Here is a 12,362-nt window from a genome sequence, read left to right as displayed (position 1 = left end):
AGTAGCTTGAAAATAAATAAATATCTTATAACATTGAAGTCTTACTTGTTCTTGCGATATGCATAAGTGGTGTTTCAATCAAATTTTAACATTTATTATTTATTCTATGATAGGGGCCCAGGGACTCCAGTATTTGTTATATTCCTCTACAGAGAGGTTTTTAAATGAAATGTATTTTTCTAAATTCAAGTGTTCCTTTAAATAGTTTTTTAAAGCATTTAAATTTGGCAAAACTTCTTGTAGTTTTGTTCGGTAGATGTAGTATTTTGAAAAAAGAATAATCTTATTTTTAACAAAATTCAATTTAACATTTTCTAAGATACCAAATAAAATAATCATAATATTCAAAGGCAGTTCAATATTTGTCATTTCAAAAATCCAAATGTTTAGTGCATGCCAGAGACTGGCGACCATCGGACAGCTCCAAAATAAATGTTCTATGGTCTCTGGTCCTTCTTTACAAAATGTACACATGTTGTTACTATTTATTTTCATCTTGTAAAGTAGTGAATTAGTTCCCAAAATTCTATGGATAATTCTATATTGGAACCAGCTAAGCTTAGTGCTTTTACTATATTTTGTACACGAAGTGTGTATTTTTTTCCAGTTAATACCAGTCATATTAAGATGGTTCTCCCATTTTTCCTTTGCAGCAAATGTAATATATTTTTCATTCAATATGTTGTACATGTCTTTTGAACCTTTTTTTGATTCAAAAAAGATAATTATGTTAAAAGGTATTATTGCATGAATTTTTCTCTCGTTTACTTCAATATTTCATTCTTAACTATATTTCTTTCCTTTCTTTTCTAACGATAAACAATTAAGATAATGTCTAAGATTGATACAGTAAGACACCTACGTCACTAGTGATTATGTCTATGTTATATTTAGCGCAAAATTGATCTAGTCCTCACTTATTCGGACATCTATAATATGTAAAACACGACCCATACACTTCAACTGGGTCGATGACACTGCTGTGTAGTTTTAATTCTCCGAGGGTTTCACCAGCCTAGTAGTCAGCACTTCTGTGCTGACATGAATTATCATTCATATGGTCATACATGTATTTATAAATTAACTGTTTACAAATTTTTTTGAAGATTTGGAATGCTTAGGCTTTTCTACCTCAGGAATAGACTACCTTAGCTGTAATTGGCAAAACTTTTAAGAATTTTGGTCCTCAATGCTCTTTAAATTCGTACTTTATTGGCCTTTTAAACTTTTTTTATTCCAGCGTCACTGATGGGTCTTTTGTAGACGAAATGCGCATCTGTCGTAAATAAAAAAAAAAATTTATCCTGGTATCTATGATGAGTGTATTTGCATGATATAGTATCCTATTCATTTCTGTTATGCTGTGTTATTTTTCTTCTCCTCTGACCAAGCAATTGTCTTTATTACTTTTATTATTCCTTGAAGTGAAAATACATTTTCCCTTCAAAACCCAAATTTTCAGTTGTTTATACATTAAGTTTCCGATCTTCACCACTCATTATTCCACCTTTTATCTCCACATGATTGTTTTTGGCCACATCTTTTAATGTGATCTGAGTACATGGTCTTGAACTTAAGTGATGTTTTTCGACAAGTTAAGGTCATATGAGTCGTATGAGTGATAAATAAAGGCAACTGTTGCAGTAATATAAAGCTGTTCAACAACAATTAGAATCAAATCTCAGTCAAAATGGCACGATGGAAAATAAGACATAATCAGTAAATTTACAATACAGACGATTGTTCTGCTATCCCAAACAGTTAATGTGTATCTATAGTTCAATATTAGGAGTCTTATCTCTTGATGTAATCTTTGGTTCATTCTTACACCTCTCATTGTTCTCTGAGAGTTCAAAATGATTATTGGTAAGTACATCTGAAATTATAAAACTATGTGGCAGATAATATGTGAATTCATGACTTTTACATTCAGATAGTTGTACTTAAACAGCCAAATCTCGTGTGACTTCCAATAATGTTGGTAATAAGATTGACTTTCATCAATTCTTTAGTCTAAATCTTTGTATCAAAAACAATCCTTTTCTGTCTCATTTTGTTATATTAACGCTTCTTATTTTTTTTTTTACCAAAATTCAAGGTCAAATTAATAACCAGTTTTGTTGAAATCAAAAATGTCACTGCAGCAGGGTCATGTAAAATTAGTATGAAAAAATACATATTGATTGACATTTAATTAGAAGGAAAGGGAATATCTCCGTTCTAAAAAAAACATGAAACGACAAAACAAAACATCTACTGAAGAGTTTCTCTTTTGAAAAAGAAATACTCAAGCGAAGAAAAGACAATTAGTAGTGTTTATATAACATTTTATTGTAGTCAGTTTGTATGGGGTAATGCATCTTTTGTCAATTGATTTATTACCTAGGAACTGAATTCTCAAATTAAGGGGAAATGGTTTGTTGAAAACGATTTTCCTTCCAAAATTATTAAGTTTAAAAAAAAATGATTATGTTTTTGCAAATAATATGACATATTTTTAGCTCACCTGGCTCACAGGGCCAAGTGAGCTTTTCCCATCACTTTGCGTTCGTCGTCGTTGTTAACTTTTACAAAAATCTTCTCCTCTGAAACTACTAGGCCAAATTAATCCAAATTAACTTGGCCACAATCATCTTTGTGGTATCTAGTTTAAAAAATGTGTCCGGTGACACGGCCATCAAATCAAGATGGCCACCACAGCTTAAAATAGAACATAGGTGTAAAATGCAGTTTTTTTGCTTATAACTCAAAAAACCAAAGCATTTAGAGCAAATCTGACATGGGGTATAATTGTTTATCAGGTCAACACCTATCTGCCCTGAAATTTTTAGATGAAACACACAACCTGTTGTAGGGTTGCTGTCCCTGAATCGGTAATTTTAAGGATTTTTTTCTTATTTTGGTTATTATCTTGAATATTATTATAGATAGAGATAAACTGTAAACAGCATTAATGTTCAGCAAAGTAAGATTTACAAATAAGTCAATGACCGAAAAGGTTGACCCCCTAAAGAGTTATTGTCCTTTATAGTCAATTTTTAACAATTTTCATAAAATTTGTAAATTTTTATTAACATTTTCCAGATTAAAGTTTGCAGATTAAAGGAGGGCTGAAAATCAAATCCCCGAAGATTTAAGAAAACCAAATTGTCTCTTTGACACAAATATCGTTTGACTTCCAATTGTTGGTAATAAGATTGACTTTCATCAATTCTTTAAGTCTAAATCTTTGTATCAAAAGCAAATTCCTTTTCTGTCTCATTTTGTTATATTAACGCTTCTGACATTTAATTTTACCAAAACTCAAGGTCAAATTAATAACCAGTTTTGTTGAAATCAAAAACGTCACTACAGCAGGGTCATGTAAAATTAGTATGAAAAAATACACATTGATTGACATTTAATTAGAAAGAAAGGGAATATCTCCGTTCTAAAAAATACACAAAACGACAAAACAAATCATCTATATACTGAAAAAAAAGTAAATTCACAAAAAAACTGAACTTAGAGGAAAATCGATTCGGAAAGTCCACAATCACCTGGCAAAATCAAATAACAAAACGAATCAAAAACGAATAGACAAGAACTGTCATATTCCTGACTTGGTACAGGCATTTTGAAATGTAGAAAATGGTGGATTAAACCTTGTTCTATAGCGCTAACCCTCTCACTTTAATGATAGTCCCATCAAATTCTGTTATATTTACATTGATGCGTTAAATAAACAGACACAATACATAACATAGTCAAAATATGGGTACATCAGTCATCATCGTAAAACAATTTTAAAAGGAACAATTTAACAAAACACAAAAAAAATCTACTATCTACGAACACATTCATTGATTTGAGTGTCTGACGTCAGATTTGTTTTTACGTGACATAAATTTGTTGTTCAATATGCATATACACAATTCTAAAATTTAATGGCAATGTCGGCATACAGGGTTAAAAAATCAAAAGTATGTAAGAATAAATTTCAGAAAATAGACCGAATTTAAACTAGTCCAAAAGTTATATTTAGAATTTATAAGAATCCACAAATAGCTAATTCCACTAAAAGATTGAATGATTTTGACGTTTGTGGTTCGACGTATATTGTAATTCATAATAGAAATATATCATAACGACATATAATAGAACAATATCATACTGACGGTATCTGTTAAAATACAGAATCACGTTAAAAGAACAAAAGAAATACAAAAAGTCGCATATAAAAAACAAATCACAAAAAAAATGTAAACCAATACAAACACATGGACGAGATGTCAAACGGATATTACATAAAACCATTCAACAGTAAAAGTAATATTAATAATAGAACAAAGATAAATGAAAAACTATAAAACACGTGGTTAAGATGATAAACAACATCAGTACGCAGAATCTATACATCAAGACCATCGTGTATTATTTGAGAAGTTGACACGGAATATTTATTAACAAGGTCTTGGTACCTTCCGATGAAGAGTTTCTATTTTGAAAAAGAAATACTCAAGCGAAGAAAAGACATTATTAGTGTTTATAAATTTTTTATTGTAGTACGTTTGTATGGGGTAATGCATCTTATGTAAATAGATTTGTTACCCGGGAAATGAATTCTCAAATAAAGGGAACGGTTTGTTGAAAACGACGTTTCTTCCAGAATTATAAAGTTTAAAAAAACTGATTGTGTTTTTGCAAATAATATGACATATTTTTAAAAGTATCATGGGGTAAACTGATTAAAAAACCTTAAATTAAACTCAAAGATACCATATTATAGAAACGTTTTTGCAAAATACTAAGCAGTTACGGACGAATAAAAGTTGTCCAAATAAATTACCGAGCAACTGATGTTAACTAATTGCATTAGTTCAAAATTAATAATGAAGTCAAATGGTTATATAAAGTAAACGATGACGTCATACTGACAAAAAAAGTTTGCAGATTAAGGGCAGGCTGAAAATCAAATCCCCAAAGATATAAGAAAACCAAACTGTCTCATTGACACTATTTCCACGTCTTATTATTTTTATCTTTTATTCTCTTCGAACAAAACATTTGACAAAACTGATCTCTTTGTCTCGCCTTGAGAATATCTCATTTGGTGCAGTGGCGTGATCTGAAGTTATCTCAAAATTATATTTTGCATAAGAAATTAATATAGATATCTAAAAATATATCTTTTATTTTCTTTTTTCAGGTTTCTCATTGCTGCTGTTGGTTTTTAGTCATGCGTTTAACCAATATGGTACTATGTTTTCTCTTTTTTTTCTTCAAATCTGTTTGATTGTATTAGGAATTTCTATGATTTCTAAGGAATGTTAAATGTGACAGGTAAATAACACAAAATAACAATGGAGAAAAAAAAATCGGAAAGGCTAATTAGATGAGTATAACAAAAAATCTTTTATTTGTAAATTATGATAATTTAGATTTTACTTTTTAGAAAAGAGAGACGAAAGATACCAAAGGGACAGTCAAACTCATAAATCTAAAACAAACTGACAACGCCATGGCTAAAAAATGAAAAAGACAAACAGAAAAACAATAGTACACGTGACACAACATAGAAAACTAAAGAATAAACAACACGAACCCCACCAAAAACTAGGGGTGATCTCAAGAGAAGTTGATTTACATAAAACGTAAGATATGTACTAGTATTTATCCATTTGATAATTGAAAAACATGTGGATATGAGTACATGTACGTAGAAGCAATATGCATTGGGCTTTTTTTATAGACTGTGCTGTAATATGTTTTTCCTGCACTGAGATGTTAGAAGACGAAAAATGTCAACACGTTACTACATGTCAGGACAATGAGGTAACTTTAAAGCTATGTCTGAACCTTAACTTGGATAATCTAACTATTTTGAATTAGATATTTTTAAGACCTTTTCCGTTTGTTCTTATGCTCATCTAACATATATTTTTATTCTTCGATAAACTTTACAATAGTTTGACAGTAGAGGTTGTTACGTGTTAGCACTTTTCATGTCTGTCATACACCTCCTTTTTATTTTGCTCGTACTTTGTTTTTATGAGAGAGAAAAAACTCTTCTAGTTTTCTTAACCTGTCTCCAACAGAACAACCAATTTAAAGGGACATGAAAAACGTATAAGTCGAAGTAGAACTGACATATATGGCAGCTCCCGAAGCACGACGAATGGACAAATTAGCACTGCATTATTTTGAAATGGAATGTGTGCGTAATTATAAGCATATTATTTCATATTTTTTTTAAATTTTCTTAAATCAAAGTTATTTTCGAGATGTAGTAGATTTTCCTTCAAAAATGCTTCTTTGGTTTATGATAGGTTTGCTTCATACAAACATACAGGACTGCTGATAACAGAAGACTATACGACGTAGGATGTACACACAATCAGGTATGTAACGTGGCTATGCTACAGTGAGTTTTAATTCACTTTGTGGTACATAATTTAATGACATGGATTTAACCAGAAATTTACAAAATTGGAAATGGCATTACAATGAGTAAGCTTTTTTTTTACATTTGGTTACACAGAAAAGTAAACTGAATTTTAAGTTTGTTACTCAAATGCAAGTCATATATAAAAGTTAACAAAAATATAAAAAAAGAAGAAGATGTGGTATAATTGCCAATGAGACAACTGTCAACAAGAGACCAAAATGACACAGAAATTAACAACTATAGGTCATCATACGGCTTTCAACAATGTGCAAAGCCCATACCGCATAGTCAGCTATGAAAGGCCCTGAAATGACAATGAAAACAATATAAACGAGAAAACTAACGGTCTTATTTATGTAAAAAAAAACTTTTCATAAAACACAGACTGAATATTTTGTATATAGTTCGTATGTTGCACTGTTTGTATTGTCGAAATGCGCATCTGGTGCAACAAAATTGGTACCGTTGATTTTATTGCACGGTACAATTAATTCACAACGTTTCGTACTTATATTATGATAGCTTTCTCCATTTAAATCACATCCACAATTCTGTTGAATATAAGGTCTAAATCTGACTTTAACGTATGAGTTTAGAATAACCTTAAATGTAGTTAATACATGTTCTAGTTTCATATGTTATACTTGATTTGCAAAATCCCAAACATAAATCAAATTCAATTTCAAAGAAAATGTATGAGAGTTTGTCTGATTTAACTATTAAGGTCATGCTAACAGTACTTATCACAAATCATTTTGTTGAAAACTAACATATAATTAATTTATTTTTAGCTTTGCCCATTAAACAGTACAGCGGTTGCTTTTGGGAGACGGACTGTAGACCATAGCCATATAATGTGTCACGAGTGTTGTAATGGGAACGTGTGCAACTCTGCCTTCACTTGTGACGACCACTCAAAACGTAACACATTAGGATTTTTTTTTTTGTATTTGCATGAATCGAACATATCTATAATACTAAAATTACGAGGTCCAATTTGTCAGCCGGCATCACGTAAAAACGACGAATCAAAGAATTCAACTTTATATATAAGTAATATAATACAAAGGTGTAGATTAAAAATTACACCACTCCAGGCCCTTTTGTTTTCCACGTAATTAATATTGCCAATAATTAAGAAGTTCCGGGTCGAGTCCGATACCGATACCAATAGTATATTTACCTGTTACCTATTACCTTATCTGTACGTTCCGCATCTGACAGGCGCACCACCAAACGGTGTATTCAGGATTAATATGCTATATACACGGGTCATAATCACAGGGTAACGTTGACACTACTAAATTGTCAAATTCTTACCTATTGTAGTGTTTTAATCAGTAAGACTTTCTAAGATAACAATACGAATACTAAAAATTTGTACTGAAAATAAGGCGCAAAGGTACAGTTTTCAATTTGTTAGCGGGCATGACGTAAAACAGCAAATCAAAAAATTCAACTTTATTTATAACTTATATGGGACAATGCTGTTGATTAAAAAATACTCCATTCCAGGACCTTTTGTTTTCCAAATAATTAATATTATCAATAACTGATAAGTTCCAGTTCGACGGGTTCAAAAAGAAAGATTTGAAAGCAGAGAAATAATCGGCATGACTTTATCAGATTACAAAACTAATACTAAAATAAGGCTCGCGCATAGTTATATACTTTAATTCAGTCACGAACCCGCGATATCACGGGTGTGTTCTAGTGTTATTAATAATTTTCTTTCATCTTGTAATGGTTAGTTAGCAACCTACATCAAATCTGTCAATAAACGGTGTTAAAAAGCTTATTAAAGAGTCAAGGCTATACAATTTGATCCAAAGCTTGTGTTTTTGTCTATTTTGGATCGCAGGGTAATAACATTTAACGTGAACAGTCTTTTCTGTTGACTAACCTTTCAAATTGTTTTACGTAGCTAAACTTCTTGACTGTTTGTCTTGTGGTGGGGTTGTCGATGTCCACAACTGTAGCACTTCAACGACATGTGAAATAGATGAGGTAATATATTTCGAAAGATTTTAGAATGAAACCTTTAAATGTGGAAACTTGAGTGTTGGGTATATCACAATGCCTTTTTATTATTTTTTTGTTATTGTTTATGTTGTAGATAATAGATACATGCAACAACCATATCTTGTAGTTATTGAGTAACGAATCAATATGATTAAAAGAACTTGTGAATTTTATTTATACTTGCCTTTAATTCGAAGCACTGATCTCTTCTGTCATCACGTAATAAATGCTATCATACTGAAATGTTTATATTCAATATCTGTATATATCATACGATATCGTCTAGTTTGATCTAAGAATGCAAAGTCAACAATTATAGTACTGCATCTATAATATAATTCTGTTTTTATTAACGGTTTCATAATTTTAGTTTAAACTTTCGAGCACTCCAATTTGAGCTTTAGTTATTTTATAGGTTTCAATCAATCCTTATTGGAAGGATAGTCCTACTTATTAATTTTTATTGAGATTGCTCCTAATATTATGATATCATATGAAAGTAGACGTGATTCAGACAGCAGTCAAACATTAATATATACAAAAAAAACATTATCCGCAAGCATACAGTCTCCAATAACCAGCAAGTGTAATATAGCATAAGTAAGGCTAAATGAATGTATGTAAGGATGAAATTTTGTGGTACTCTAATGAAAGTGGAGACGTGGTCAGTATGATGGTATTAGATGTATGTTACTTGTTATGCACTAACCTTAATTGTACTTTTTTTTTTCAATAGGTTTGTTTAATTCAATAGGTTTGTTTTATTCAATAGGTTTGTTTTATTCAATAGGTTTGTATAATTCAATAGGTTTGTTTAATTTATTAGGTTTGTTTTATGCAAAAGGTTTGTTTTATTCAATAGGTTTGTTTTATTCAAAAATATCGGACATCAACGAACAAAGAATTCTTTGATCTCGGATGTAAACGTTCAACGGTAAGTACAATCTACTAAAATGATTATCATTAGATGTAAATATTAACTACCGTGATTAAGTTTGATTTATTTCACACTCGTTTAACTACATTATGATTTCTCGAAAATAAAGTCGTTTTACTCAAACTGACTGTATTTGTGAATACATTAAATTATGTTGATGGAAAAGGTAACTGTGTTTCAATATTTTGACTCGTAGCCTCCATCGAAGTTGATGCATTTCTGCATACAATAACCCTATCGACACAACTGGGTTTGCTCTCTTCGGTCTTGAACGAAACCCTGAATTGATTACCATTCCTTGATCTTTTTCTTCTAAACTAATTTTTGAAATAGCATTGGCAAACAGTAGTCGCCTTAATTAACAATATTTGATAATCGACAATTAAGTTAGAAAGAGGCAATTGTAACTGTTAACAATATCAAAGCAATACAATGGGTGAGCTGAGGCTTGATTTTTTTTCTAAGTTTCTATGAGATATTCTGCACAAGGAATGGATTGCTTGAGCAGTTTTTGACAAAACTAATAGGAATTTGGGTCATCAATGCTCTTCAGGTTCAAATTTTGTTCGACTGGAATACCTTATTAGATGGAGAGCACGTTTGAGCACAACGTTTAGACAAGTTTAATCCTGATATCTATGATAAGTTTAGTTTAGTGATTGTGTATGTTCTTCTTCGGCTTAGTATTTTTTTATGATATTTTTTTAACAAACAGTTAAGATAAATGCAGTTTAGGGACAATTTATAGGGTAAAGTCAACATTATCGTCGGAAAAATGGATCTTTTGTAACAAAAATTGATAAAAACATTAATCTATTGATTAGATGTGTCTTAATAGAAACCCGTCAAATACTTTTGGTCGACGTACAGAAGAAGAGCGACATTTATTGTGTGAATTTTGTTGTACAGATGGATCCCTTTGTAATCGCAATTTGGATTGTGGACGTACTCATAATACCTGTGAGTATTTAGTCCTGTGTATTTATTGTGTAGTGACAAACGCAATGAATAAATTCGACAATATATGGATTTCAGAGGCATGTTTTAAAATATCTTGACAAATAAAAAAAACGCCTGCGATGGAATTCATTTAAACCAATTCTCAGATCTGCAGTGACATCACAACATGTAACTGACCAATCAATGATTAGCATTTTTGTTATGTAAACAATGTTGATAGGTGCTGCGGATAAGATTCCTCTAGATTTTCCATAGACTTATTGCAAATTAATTTAATTGATATATATCATAATAAAATTGAGAATGGAAATGGGGAATGTGTCAAAGAGACAACAACCCGACCAAAATAAAAAAACACAACAGCAGAAGGTCACCAACAGGTCTTCAATGTAGCGAGAAATTCCATAACCAGTTGAATATAGTAAATTTACTCTTTTAATACTGTTAAAGACACTATATACTATCTCCATTTTGATTTTTAACATACTATAACCTCTGGTTAAAAAATAATCGGCAATATAAATAATCAGTTATCCCCTTCAAATAGATGAAAAATCTAGAGGATTCCGGATTTCATCACCTCCTGACAAATGTAAATGCCAGGATGTCCGGATCTGAGAATGTTTTAGAAAGCTATCATGTACTTTAGTTATGTATAAAGCGATTAGCATAAAAACAAATACGAAAAAGGAGAATGTGCATAATTTGCATTTTATAAATCATTGTTTTATCATCGATATGGGATATTGTTTAATTTGTTATTATTTAATCAAAAATTAAAATGACTCAAACTCAGCAAAAAATACAAAACATTAAGTCCCTAATCTAGTGGCAAAATCAAAAGCGCAAACACATCAAACGAGTCATATTTCTCTTATCGAAAAAGGTGGATTGTACCTGTTTTGTTAGCTAGCTAACTATCTCTCTTGTATGACAGTCGCATCCAATTGCATTATATTGACAACGACGTGTGAACAAAACAAACAGACATAATTAATAAAAATGTCAAAACGCAGTGTACAGCAGTATTCCTGGCTTACATTTCAGATCCATCAGAATGTGCCGACTTATCTTTTCAAAAAGATGGTGTATACAGCATTTATCCACAAGGAGAAGATTATCCAAAACCTGCATATTGTGTCATGAGAAATGGTATTAAATGGACGGTACGTGTCGTGTTTTTTTTCCTTTTCATTTTGATTGCAACTATAATCCTTATTTTAATCCATATACAAAAACTGTCACATTTCCGTCTTTTTCGCTCTACATGAAGTTCTACGACTCAAGACTTATAGTTTTCACAATAAGATATGTACATGACAAATTTCGGACATAATCAATTTTTGAATTATCTATTATGAATGAAGGCAAAATATTTAAAGTCTGCAGATTTTGAAAAGACAAGAAGTGTTTTGATAACATTAACGGTACCAAATATTCTGCACACGAAGCGCGCTACGACAATAAATGTATCTTTACATATTTTTCCAAAGTATGTGAAAATCAAAAACTATAAAAAGAACGAATAGCTTATAAACTAATAAAAAAAACAAATATATATAGATTAATACCGGACAACATGGACAAGGAATGAAGTTTTCATAAGGAGATGTATTCCATTTTTAAAATAATCTTCAAAATTTGAGCAATACAATATCCCTATTTTCAATCTAGTTTCGGACTATGCTGATGAGTCTATAATGTATTTGTTTTGATACAACAAGATAGCATGGATACAATTATAAAATGTTATTTTCCCTTTAAGCAAGTTTAAATCCTTTTTCAATGTTAAGCTACCTTGTTAGTAATAGTTATCTTTTTTGAAGGTTATTCATCGACGGTTTGATGGCTCAGTGGATTTCAATCAAACTTGGGAAGTATATAAACAAGGTTTTGGAAATGTGACAGGAGAATTTTGGCTAGGTATGATAATAGCACTATTTATGAGCATCTAAAACCTACTAATCTAATTGATTATCGCAACTAAGTAATACGTAGTTTCACTGTCTTTTTGCA

At 30.8% G+C, this 12,362-nt stretch overlaps 1 long non-coding RNA gene across 1 annotated transcript; it reads left to right on the top strand.

Annotated features, from left to right (window-relative positions):
* Positions 1-5,730: 5,730 nt before the first annotated feature.
* LOC134696708 (uncharacterized) lies at positions 5,731-7,341 on the top strand. Its single transcript, XR_010103000.1, has 3 exons — positions 5,731-5,814; positions 6,309-6,380; positions 7,219-7,341. It is a non-coding gene; the product is annotated as an uncharacterized LOC134696708 (long non-coding RNA).
* The last annotated feature ends 5,021 nt before the right edge of the window (positions 7,342-12,362 follow it).

Source organism: Mytilus trossulus, chromosome 14 (assembly GCF_036588685.1).
Source record: "Mytilus trossulus isolate FHL-02 chromosome 14, PNRI_Mtr1.1.1.hap1, whole genome shotgun sequence".
In the NCBI taxonomy this organism is placed as follows: domain Eukaryota; kingdom Metazoa; phylum Mollusca; class Bivalvia; order Mytilida; family Mytilidae; genus Mytilus; species Mytilus trossulus.
Note: the sequence above shows the minus strand (reverse complement) of the source record. Positions and strands in the feature narration are given on the sequence as shown.